The sequence below is a fragment of the Heterocephalus glaber genome, unplaced genomic scaffold, assembly GCF_053883595.1.
Source record: "Heterocephalus glaber isolate CG9 unplaced genomic scaffold, H.glaber_assembly_v1.0 deba00001523, whole genome shotgun sequence".
In the NCBI taxonomy this organism is placed as follows: domain Eukaryota; kingdom Metazoa; phylum Chordata; class Mammalia; order Rodentia; family Bathyergidae; genus Heterocephalus; species Heterocephalus glaber.
Window position 1 is genome coordinate 17,481,250 of NW_028258327.1, and position 12,572 is coordinate 17,493,821.

The following is a 12,572-nucleotide window of genomic DNA, read 5'->3' on the forward strand; positions in this document are numbered from 1 at the left end:
CTTATTGGAAGATTAGGTAAGACAGGATGTTAGTACATTTGAGGTCATTAAACCAAGAAAGGAAGGAAAAAATAGTTGTCATGCTAAATACATTGTGGGGTTGAACTAAATGCTGAGTAGCTAAGGGACATACTCTGTGTTCTAAGACAATACTTTTAAATCCTGTATAGAAACAAACAAATGATGGAGACAGCTCCATCTAGACACAAAGGAGTGATTAAAAAAAAATGTCTCCAAGAAATACTGTTTTACTTGGCATTTTAGGAAGGAAGCATGGAAGGTTATAATGTCCTGGGTGGCATAACATTTTTATAAGTGGCTACAACCAGCATAGAACCTAGAGAAACAACAAAAAGTACAAAAGCTTGTACCTTTGCACTTGGCAAACAGCATTCTTACAGTTCCTGTTTTAAGGACAGGGGCATAGTGAAGAGTATGTCACAGGGAATATGATTTGTATAAAATATTTTATTAAATGAAATGCAACCCCAAACATTTATTTTCTGCTTGTCTTTTCCTTCAAATACTTTTTTGGTTTATTTTGGTTATTTTCAACCTTATTTTATTTTTATTATTTAAATGGTGGTGGTTGCATGACAAAATAAATGTACTTCATGCCACTTAAAATGATAAATTTTATGTTTTGAACATTTTACTACAATAAAAGTATATTTGATAATATAGAAGAAAAATCTGCTTACCTTTTAGGACAAAAATTTAAAGTTTCTTTACAATATATGTTAAGTGCCAGATCCTTTCCTAGGCTGTGATGATAGGAGTGTGTAAGTGTAGGCAAAGCTTCTGTGGTTTATAAGTGCTCATTCAAGTACTGTGTAGTCCCAGCTGTGCCACCCACTGGCTGTGGGGTCTGGACCTGTGTACCTGGAAGCAGACATTAAGTCCTCAATAAATGTTCTTTTTTCTTCCTTCTAATCTCTTCACACCTTGGTTTCATCATCAAGATTTGGTGATTTCCAAGGCCCCTTTCATCTCTGCTGATCCACAGTTTAAACTCACTATGAAAAAAATCTGCAGGGCTGGGGATTTAACTCAGCAGTCCCATGCCTGCCTGCCAAGTGCTAAGGCTTGAGTTCAATCTCTGGTACCAGAAACAAAACAAAAACACCTGCAAAACAGGAAAAGCCCACATGGATAAACTCTGAGCAGATGCAGCAACTTGTGTTGCTCTCTACCCACATCTCCTCTGCTCCCCTTTCTCTCTCCTCAGCCTGCCAGAAATCATCCATAACCTTGGAGGTGGAATCAAAGATATACAGGTCAAAGGATTGAGGTGGCTTGGGACAGAGGGCACAGGAAGAGCCTGATGGTGATCTCAGGCTGATTTGGGTATTTCAGGATATGGCTTGCATATGTCAGATTGTCCAAAGGGTATGTGACCACCATGGGATTAAACACTATTGATTTTTTTTACAAGGCAGATAGTGGTGTGAACATAGACACTAAATCCAGAGCAAAAATCTGAGTTCATCGTGTAAGGAAGGAGCAGCAAGAAGCAGGGGAAGAAGAGACTGTATAGGAGGTGGCGTCTGGGGAGGAGGGCTGAGGACAGACGTGAGACCAGTTTCTAGGCAGCAGATGAGCTGGGTTCAGATGAAATCTGACTAAGGACTCAAGGCCCAGTGAAGGTAGGCAGATCCTCAGTGTGGCAGTGTGCCTCCAGCATTTTTTCTGTGTGCATCTGTCACTGCACTTGGCAGATACATGGTCTTCATTCATATATTTCTTCATATAAGTATGTGCCAGGCACTCTTGCAGGTGCCAGGTATCCATGATGAGCAAGAGAGGCTAGGTCCCTGCTATCATGGGTCTAACCCAGGTCTGGAGGAGGAAAAGTAGTTATACATTAAATAAACATGTGGATTTTAATTATCCTCCAGTGAAACCAAATAGGGTGATGCATAGCTGTTGGGAAGACTACAGAGGATAACAGGGACAGTATCTCTGAGGGGACCTACTGGAAGAGCAGTAACCAGCCAAGCTAAGAGAGGAAAGAAGGGAATTCTAGGTACAGAGACTAGCAAGTGGCAAGGCCAGGCAAGGCTTTGCATAATCAAAGAACAGAAAGGGCACTGAAGTGTAACAAGTGAGTGTGGTAAGAGCAGGTGAGGAGATGGGGGCAGATTTTTTTCTAAGAGCAATGGAAACCATTTCAAGATTTTAAGTAGTAAAGTGAAATAATTTTTAAAAATTTAAGATCACGAGCTCCTGTGTAGAACATGGATTGTGGGAGTGTGTACATAAAGAGTCAGTATAGCCGGCCTGAAACTGCTGTTCTTTGAAAGCCCTGCTTGACTGAGTTCCCTTGGCTGGCATCTGGGAACTTGGACTTCAAGAGTGTCCTTGCCATTCCGTAACTGATAAGGGTGCTGTTCCAAAGCATTTGTAAAAACAATGCACTGGGATTCTGGAATTCTGCTACATGCAGGCAGAGGGTGCCTTCCCTGACCAGCCCCCAGTAAAATCCTCACCCATTGAAACTCTAGTGTGCTTCCCTGTAGACAGCACTTCACACCTGATACAGTTTTATGCTGAAGGAATTAACCACATCCTGCGTGACTCCACTGAGAGAGTACCCTTAGGAGTGAGTGTCTGGTTTCCTCCACACTCGCCTCTCACCTTTTTCTTTGGCTGATTCAGTTTTGTATCCTTTTGCTGTAATAAACCATATGCAGAATACAACATATGCTTGTTTCTTTGAGTCTTCCCAGTGACTCACCTAATCCAGCGTGATCTTGGGGACACTGCATGCCAAAGGGAAATTGAAAACAGAGTTCATTTACAATCATAGTAGCAGTGGACCAGATGAGAAATGATGCTGATGGTAGTAGAAATGAAGAAGAATAGATAGATCTGAGATAGCAATTGAAGGTAGAATTGGCAATACTTGCTGAAGGACTAGACGTAGGGTATGGAGAATCAAACTGATAGGTTTTTGGCTAGAACAACGGGATCAATGAAAAGATCTTTTCTTGAAGTGGTAGATCAAATGCCACATGCCTTACTTGTCTTTAAAGCTCTTGGCCAGACTTCCTGCAGCCTTCACCCCTTCTATAGTAATCAGCTCTGTGGACCTCAGCAGTTTCATGTACGGTCAGCCCAGCAGCACCTTGCCTTGTGTAAGATACTGGAGACCCTGCCTGGTACCCACACCTGTGCAGTCTCAAAGTCAGAGTGCCTTTGCAGATGAGGCTGACAGCTATGCGCAGCTTCCCAAAAAGCGGGGAGTACTTTGCAGGTTTTTCTGGCTGGTAGATGAAGCCCTGGCAGAGGTGAAATTCTCAGATAAAGAGAAGGATGGGAGGCAGAGAGCCCTCAACAGCCCCAAACAAGTGCTTCACTATGAGGAGTCAAGGCACTCTTGATGCCCATCTAAGTTCTCAAGAAACTGCTCTTCACTAAGTTGCCAAGCACCCGCCCCCACCATGCCCACCTCCATCCTGCAGTGAGTTTAGTCACTACAGATAGCTACCTGCAATTATGAACAATCCTGAAAGAAAGAATGGAAAAGATGGCACTTGAATCCTAAAAACACCCCTAAATGTACATCAGAAACTACGTCAGGCATTTTCTGTGTAGGCATTGAAAAGAACGGTGATGATCTTCAGAGAGGGAGACCCAGAGTGAGATACCTGATATTGTGTGCTGTTCTTGCCATCTTCATTGACCCAGGACAACTGTCATACAGTGCATCTTTAGAGAATGATCTGCGATGTTTTTAATAAGATGCCTCACAGTGTTTTTGTTTGGTTTGGTTTGGTTTGGTTTGGTTTGGTACAGGGGATCAAACTCAGGACCTTGAGCTTGCGAGCCAGGCTCAGTGCCACTGAGCTAAATCCCCTGCCCTCCTGACAGTGTTTTTAAACTGCAAAAAACTTTAGAATTATAGTACAGTTCATGAAATATACCCATTTTATACTAACAAGGTAACCAGTTATTTTTGTTCAAATTCATTGCAGTAGGACCTGAAGTTTTGTCACCTTACTTGAACGTTTCACGAGTAGCACATGGGAAAGGTCATTTCCTTTGGGGGAAAAAAATAGTGTCCCAAATTTTAATGGATGTTAGAGGGGACCATTTAGAGTCAGGGGAACTTGGGCTCAGATCATGTGGCAGCCCATCTCTAGCAGTGTGACTTAGGCAAGGCACTTTGCCTCTCTGAGCCAGGGTTTTCTCATCTACCAAGTGGGCTAATAACATCTGTAAATTTTCTAGGATAATTCCTAACAAATAGAAACTTTTAGCAAAGGAAAATTGTGGTGACCTGATCATACTTCATCAATATAAGCTAGTATTTTATCTATTATATATAGTCTACAGAAACTCTAAAGTTTTTCAGGGAAGATGTTTTCAACAGTTGTCTCCTTTTATCTCTTTCTCTTTTCTGAATTGTGAGCAGCCAGTGGTTCCAACTGTACCCTCCTTTCATGATAGAGGTGAATTTTTTTTAATTTTGCTAAATTTGGGCACATACATACCTTGAACATCAAAGAAGTGAATTTTCTAGCTGTGGTTCCCCAACCAGAATAACTGAGTCTCCCAGCACGTGAATGTGTAAATGGAAACTTTTAGAGTTTTTGTTTTTGTCTTAATTTTCTCCATCCTGTATGGCTATGTCTCCTGCTCACTTCTTTCCCTGTTGCAGTAGAAAAAACTTACATTTCCTTGTGTCACCTTCCCATGCTTGTAGAACAAAACACAAAAGCCACAAGGTCTATGATTCAGAGGTCTTCTGCCTTATGCAAGTGACTGTTTAAATTCTGTTTAAAAGGTAGATTTTTAAAAATTCATCTCTGTAGTTTCCCAAAAATTAGCATCAGTTTGACTCCTTTCTTTTAAAAAAACTCTCTGGCCATGAAATGGTGCATGACTACTGCATTTAGTCTTTCTGAATATGAATAAGAACTCCAGGGCTGTTCAAAGTTAGGAGAGTGTTTGTCAGTAAACCTGTCCACCAAATTTTTAGTAATGTTTGTATACAACCTGTGACCAGGAGAACATTTGATATTTCACCTTTTTAAACATGTAATAGTTTAAATGCAATTTGTATTTTTGGAACCGAGTTTTAAACTCGTTTCATTTTCAGACCTCCATAAATCATCTTTCTACTCGATCCAAGGGGAAAGTGAGGGAGTGTATGTATGTGTATGTGGAAGTGTGGAAGAATTGTTTTAGTAGCCCTGAAAATCAGCACACTGACTATGGCCAGAGGTGACATTTTGACACTTTAAAGTCAGATTTGCTTAGGTGTCACTCATGTACCATTTCATTGGGATGCTAAGCAAAATCATGTTGTTTTGCTTGGTGAATCTTTCACCTCAAAAGTTATAACATGAATACAGTGAATAGAGTTAGCTTAAAAATATTGTGTCTGAAAACATGATGTCACTAGTCTTAAAGTTTATACAAATGCGAATTCAGGTTCAAACAAGAGTATAAGCTAATATTCTGAATATTTTTTTTGCGGGGGGGAGGTTGTATCACACTAAATTCCAGTAAGGTTGAAACAGGCAATTAGGGTAGGAAAGAATTGACAAGAGGACATAGGGAGCAATGTCAGAAATCAGGAGAGCATTAAACCACTTCTGTGTTTCTTAGAAATTACGTTGTTGGTATTAGATTTGTGATTTCGAAAAAAATAATTCCACCTGTAGTTTCCTGGGGAAAAGCAAATAGGGCTTTGCTCATCAAATCCTATTAAGGCCAGTAAGAAAATCTTAGCTAAGAATTGAATTACAGGAATAAAGAATGCAATCAACCTTACTTGTACAAGAAGTACCTTCTGAAAACCTGATCATTTCACAACTAATTGATACAAATGTTCCCTTGCCCACTGTTTGCAGCTGGAGACCCACTTGTACTTTTTATGACTGTAGCTATAATTAAATACCATTTGCTTTTTCTTAGCCTAAGAATGCAGGTCCCACTGACTTTTTCTCTTAAGTAAATTCAAGATTAAGCAAGAGGGAATTACATACAGATAATTTCCCATATCTGGGATATGTTATTTTATTTGAAAGTGAATGAGTGGTAACCTTTCAGATATCTCTTTTTAAACTTTCCCCAAGCTTCTCTAACAGTAAATATGAAGAAATGAAAAAGGCAGTGCTTTCATGCTTAGTGTAGCATTACCATATCTCCTCACCCACCTTTTCCCAAGAGCAGCCTGGTGAGCCGCTTCAAGATTTTGTGAAGTCACTGGAAATCAGTCTAGCTGAAAAAAAGGCCATTAGGGCAGGAAGTATCCATGGTTCTCTCATTCATTGTTGTTTGGGGACAGCTAAACAGTATGTAGAACCTAGGAGGAGATCAGTAAATACTGTTTGAATGAATGTATTATTTGTTGTTCTGTGAGATCTGAAATACCTCCAAGATTAAGCTAGGGGTAGAGGGGCAGCCTGTGTGGTAGCTACATTGTCCATTACTACATCTGGGTGTTTAAATTTAAATTAATTTAAATTGATTAAAGTTAAAAGGTACCTTTCAAGTCCTTAATGCCCACCCAAGGCATTGGTAACTACCATATTGGACAGTGCAAATGTTGAACTTTTCTGTCATCACATAAAGTTATATTAGTTCTAATGTAGTATCAGTAGAGGCCTAAATTTATGGACCCAATATTTTTTAAGTGAAATTTCCATGTGACTGTAATGTGCCCTCAACACAAAAAGCCCTTTTACACAACTTGCCCCACACTAAGAACTCAGCCAAGAAAGGTGGGTGGCCCACAGAAGTGACTATCTCTTTAGAGTGACAGCCAAACAACAGTGATACTGTTAGCAAGACTGACATCTGTCTAGTTGATATGCATTTCTTTGGCTATAATGGTTGTGAAAGTAATAAAATAGCTGTACCAGTTAATGAAGACCTGCTGTTTTAAGCCCCTCCAGTACCTTCTTATGCCCCCAGAGATACTGCTTATTCCCTAGGATTCGCCCAACATCTCCTCAGAACAATAAGATGACTGAGGTAATATATGCCCCTTCCCCGCTGGACGGAGGCTACTCAAAAATGCTACCCCCGCTTTGCAGGCCTCAGAGTGGCAGATGGTGCCTTTGTTGTCATGGTGCCTTGCCCTTCAGGAGAAACACTTGCTAAGGAGCTTTCCAAAGGTTCCCCCATCACTGCTATGTCCAAGTCCCAGATTATGGAGCCATTGCCTCAAGAAGACCTTAAAATCATCTCATCCAGTGCCCTCGTTTTACCAAAGAAATCAAGTCCCAAGGCACTCACTCACCTAGTTTGTGGCCAGTGCAGAAATAAAACTAACTTGGTACTTCTTTTTTGCAAATCTTTCTTTGTCACTTTCCTTAATTGTGAAGGGGGGATTAATATTTTTAAGCCTCACAAAGTTGTTAGTAAAAAAAAAAAAAGATGACCAACATTTTAGGTATGTCATAAGCTATGAAAAAAAACTACTTTTATACATATTTTCATTGAATCTCCACAAGAACCCACAGGAGGTGTCAGGCTGGGAGGCAATGAGTGGCCTGTCCAACATAACAAAGGTAGGCTAACTAGAGAGATCTACACTCTTATGGCTGAAAAAAACCCCAAAACTATGAATTCTCAAAAATGTAAGATAACATAACCATGTGGTATTACTAGTTTTTAGCCTGTGGCATTTTGCAGTTCAGGATTTAGCAACATCAAAAATAATAACTTTATTCAAGTGATGCATTTTATTATTTTTTTTACTTTGATTATGTGCCAGTTGCACAGACTTTGGTTCAGCATTGAAACAGAAGTGGGCTGCTTTGAAGTATAATTTTAAAATGAGAGAATCCAAATTTGTAATTAGCTTTACAAATGCTAGTTGTACAGTTTAAGTATCTAAAGAGCTTCTGGTAAGCATTTCTGTTATTAGTGGTGATTTGCTTTTTGTATTTTCCCCAAGGCAATTAGACCCTTTGAAAAAAACAAAGTATGCTCTTTGAGGGATCATATCGTCCATTACCACTTTATTTTTCACACCCTGTATTCCTGGTGTGCTTAGAAAATTAACCATATATCTGATAGTGGGCAAAAGAAAATCATATATAGTCCATTCTACCTCCTCTGACACCTAAATATCAGGCAAACACTATTTAAATTATGAAGAAAAGCCACAGTGAAGGAAATGGTCCATTTCTTTTTTTCTGCTTAAATTCTTTTATTGGTACGTTTTAGGTATACAATACGTTTACATTTATCATTGAGTGCTTGTATCTGTACATGATGTATCTTGGTTCTTATTTTTTCCCCATTTCCTGTCCTCCCTTCCCTATTTACAAAGACTTTGTTTCCATTTTTTCCTTTTCTTATATTTTTTCCTTTCCCTTCTTTCCTTTCCCCTTCCCTTCCCACTTTCCCTACCCCTTTGGACCTTTTCTTCCTGTTTCAAATTATCAATTATTCGTCTTAATCATTTTAATCCTTATTTACACTTTCAATTTCTCACACCAGAGAAACTATTCGGTATTTACACATGTGTGTTCTATTTATTTCACTTAAGAGTAAGGCCTCAATATGCATCCATTTAGCTGTAAATGTCTCTAGTTTGTTGTTCTTTATGGCTGAGTTGTACTCTATTTTATAAAGAAAACCACATCTTTATCCAGTTTCCAATTGATGGGCACTTGGGCTGTTTCCAAGCTTTCGCTATTACAAACTGTGCCGCTATAAACATGGGTGCACATATATCACTGTGATATGATTTTTTAAATTCTTTTGGGAAGCTACCCAGCAGGGGAATAGCTGAGTCAAATGGGACCTCTACTCCTAGTTCTTTCAGGTATCTCCATACTGATTTCCACAGTGGTCACAACAGTCTGCACTCCCACCAACAATGGAGAAGGGTTCCTTTCTCCCCACGGCCCCACCAGCATTTGTTATTGGTTGATTTCCTGATAGCAACCATTCTTTCTGGGGTGAGGTGGAATCTCAGTGTTGTTTTCATCTGCATCTCTCAAATGACCCGTGATGTTGAACATTTTTTCATATGCTTATTTGCTGCTTTTATCCATTTCTTGATATAGCTTTGGTCTTTTGATCATTTTAATAGAAACAACTCTTACTTTTACGTGAAATTGTTTGGAAAGATCAATTTCACTCACAAAATTTTAAAAAATATTTTGAATCCCCATCCTCCAATCCTTAGACATTTTGTAGTACCTACTGGTGGCAGAAATTGAATTTATAGATAAGGGATAGAGTAAGGTTATATCATTCCAATAACACAGAAATATCTTTTTTAAATTCTTTTATTAGAATATGAAAATTTTGACATTCTCTACACCAATTATCCTGTAAGATTAAATTCATATAAAGGGAAAAAGAAAGAAAAATTATTAGAAAAAGCCATAAATGGAAAGGAACTTGGATCTTGGAGCCCTGTTTTGGAAATCCTAATTTGTAGTCACATTTGGGAAAAATATATTACTTGTTTGCTTTTTAAAATATATATTATATATATGCCATACTATCTTCCTCCATGTATACCCTGATTTGTGTTGTGTATCAGTTACCACTCTATTGTGCTCTAAGAAACATAGCCTCCTTCCTGCTAGTAGAGGACCTTCAAAGGGTTTACTGTTATCTCAAATTTTCTTGGACTTAACACAATTATCCCTGCTTCATGTAGATGCCATAAATGGTGCTGACAAATGGGTGAAAAGGTAAAGTTTGTGGAGTTGTCTTGGTGATAAGATACTAGGCTCAAATAGATCTTTGATATTCTGAAGCTCAACTTCCTCCAAACACTGGGGCATAAAGAGGACTAATGAGTGAGTACATACATACTTTCAAACTTGCCAGCTACCAATTTTTATACCAGTGCATGCAGCCCCAAATGAGAGAATGCATGGAAAACACCTGGCACCAGAAACAGCACACCACAGCATATTGGAGAGTTAGCCATTATTAGTAGTAGGTCTGAGTTGATTTTGTCCTTACGTCTCTTTCTGCTCTCTGAGACCACGCTGAGGAACAGCAGAATGTCTAGGAAAAAGGAAAACACCAGAAGGAAGGGAACCACAAGGCCTTGGTATTCCAGAAGCTGAAGTTTTAGCCCACAGATAACATGTGAATTATTTCCAAACTCCCAGCCACTTCAGTATTAAGACCCCATTGACAAGTAGCAGCTGTCCCGTTATCTACCTCTGACTCAGCCTGGCCTAATGAGAGCCTTTTGATGGTAAACTTATACTAATCCCATTTCTCTCTTATATGAAAATATAGCAAGCTACTCACTATCTTCTGTGTAAGGAAAAGTAAAATAAAATATCCTATTTTATGTCCTGTTGGTCCTCACAAATTAGAACTTCAGAAGATGTGTGAAGTGCAAGTATATTTTTCTGCTCCTACAGTAGAGTTGGTAATTAGCAAATCACTCATGGCCCTCATGAGAAGGCCATGAATTAGTGAGGCTCTCTAGGAAATCATCAGGACACTTAAAGTTCACACCATTTGACTTGTAATTCTTTTTCTAGGAACCCATTTAAGAAAGTGTTCAGAAATTCTGACTCTGATAATCAAATACATCTCTGAAAATGTTAATTGCAATATCAAAAAAAATCTGTTATTCCAAAACTGATGAAAACAATGAAATAAAATATAGTTTGGTAGAATATAGTAGTACATAGACATTATAGTCATGTTTCTAAATAATTTTAATAATGGGGAAATGCTCACATTCAGATAACTCACATTTTACTTCATAGTTAAATTTAAAAAGTATTAGAAACAAAACTCCAAGTATGTCTGTATATCCCACAATTCCTTAACCCCAATTCTAAATCCAAATTGTTCCAGGGTTTGTTTTATTTTTGTAACTTCTTTGGTGCATAGATCTGGCCTGGTAGAGTTTGAGTGAGGCTCTAGGTTCTAATCTGAGCACTCCAAAAACTAAGAGGAGGGAAAAAGAATAAAAAGAAAAATCTGGCCTGAACTTATAAAGGACTCAATTTTGTCACTATAAGTGCAAGCCTCTGTTTTTGCACAGAAATATTTAATATGCTAGTCCAGACTTAAAATGATAAGTAGTAACTTTATCATACTACTCTAATATCCAAAAAGAGCCTGACTTCTGAAACTTACCACCTCCAGGAGTTCCAGTGAGGAGATTCTAAGCCCTTTCATTAGTGATTTATACTTTCTCTTTCTTTGTGCCTTTTTTTTGTATTTTCTGCATGTCCTATGATAAGCATGCATTCATTTGTCATCAGAGAAAGTAAATGTTACTAACTTTAAACACATCTGAGGCATCACAAACTCACCTCATTTAAATCAAAATTCACAAACTAATTGTTTCCCGAGTCACTGCTAGTTACAGCAGCCACATGTGTCTCTTAAATGTGAGAGAAAACATTATTGAGATGAAATTGAGAAGTAGATAACTGGTGGGATATTGACTGACAAGAAATACCTCAAAGAGGGCCAGGGATTTAGCTCAGTGGTTCCACCGCCTGCCTCGCAAGCGCAAGGTCCTGAGTTCAATCCCCTGTACCAAAAAAAGAAAGAAAGAAATACCTCAAAGAATAGAGCTTCCACCTGGGTGGAGCCAGGCATTAATACCTTGGACCATTTTGTCATATTCTGTTTATGTGTCTTGGTCAAGAGATAGAAAGTTAATGAAAAGATCATAAAGAATAAATCAAGATATTGTAAGATTGGGGTGGGAAGTATTCACATGCAAAGTTTACTTTATTAATAGACAACTTTTCCTCTCCAATCAGGTGGACAGTTACTGACCTACCACACGATTGCCCTGCAAAACTTTGGGGTCCATGTCTGAATGGATTGCTGTAGCCTTCTCATCTCTCCCTTTGCCCAGTTCCCTGCATCCTAAGACTCGACGTCAGGACAGGACCTGGAAGAATTATATGTAAGTTTTGACTAAGGTTTCTTTTTCTTAACAAAACAATGACAAATATTTTCTTAGGTGATAGTAACAAATAGTCTAAGCACACGCTGATTACTTTTAATAGAGTATTTTGAGAGTTAGAATTGAGCAAAGGAGCAAGGATTAGAATCTGCATATTGGCGGTTCCCTAACTCAGTGATTCTTAATTTTAGCTTGCATCAGAATCACCTGGCAAGCTTGTTAAAGTACAGATTGCTGGGCCTTGCATGCAGAATTTCTGATTCAGTAGATCTGGATTGTGTGGGCCAGGAATTTCCTTTGCTAACAAGTTGCCAAGTGATGCTTGTGTAGCTTCCAGGACTCCCCACTTGAGAATGACTGCCTTAAGTATGATTGGAAGAATGAGCAATAAAGGTAGAAAACTGTCTGTTTCAGTATTAAATACCGTTAAATTAAGATATGGCATGCTTTACTTAATACATTGACACACATCTCAGGAAAAATAAGTTTAAAGTCTGCCCAGTACCTTCAGATTTGACAGTACAAATAGATGCCATTATTGCATGTCAGCTTTCCTACCAGTCATTCTTTGCTCCTGATTTTCAGAAGATATGACTAATAGTACTATTATCAAGCTAAAAAACAACAACTATAGTTCTTCTACAAGTATGCTCATCATGCTTTCAGCTACACTCAAAAAGAAAAATCTTTT

At 38.6% G+C, this 12,572-nt stretch overlaps 1 protein-coding gene across 8 annotated transcripts in view; it reads left to right on the top strand.

The window, feature by feature from the left end:
- The window catches only part of Bach2 (BACH transcriptional regulator 2), a 375,843-nt gene that overhangs the window by 203,177 nt on the left and 160,094 nt on the right, over positions 1-12,572 (top strand). For all 8 annotated transcript variants that reach the window (XM_087187974.1, XM_087187977.1, XM_087187975.1 and 5 more), the window contains one exon: positions 11,733-11,881. The gene's annotated coding sequence lies outside the window, so the exon portion shown is untranslated. The remainder of the gene's footprint in view (positions 1-11,732; positions 11,882-12,572) is intronic.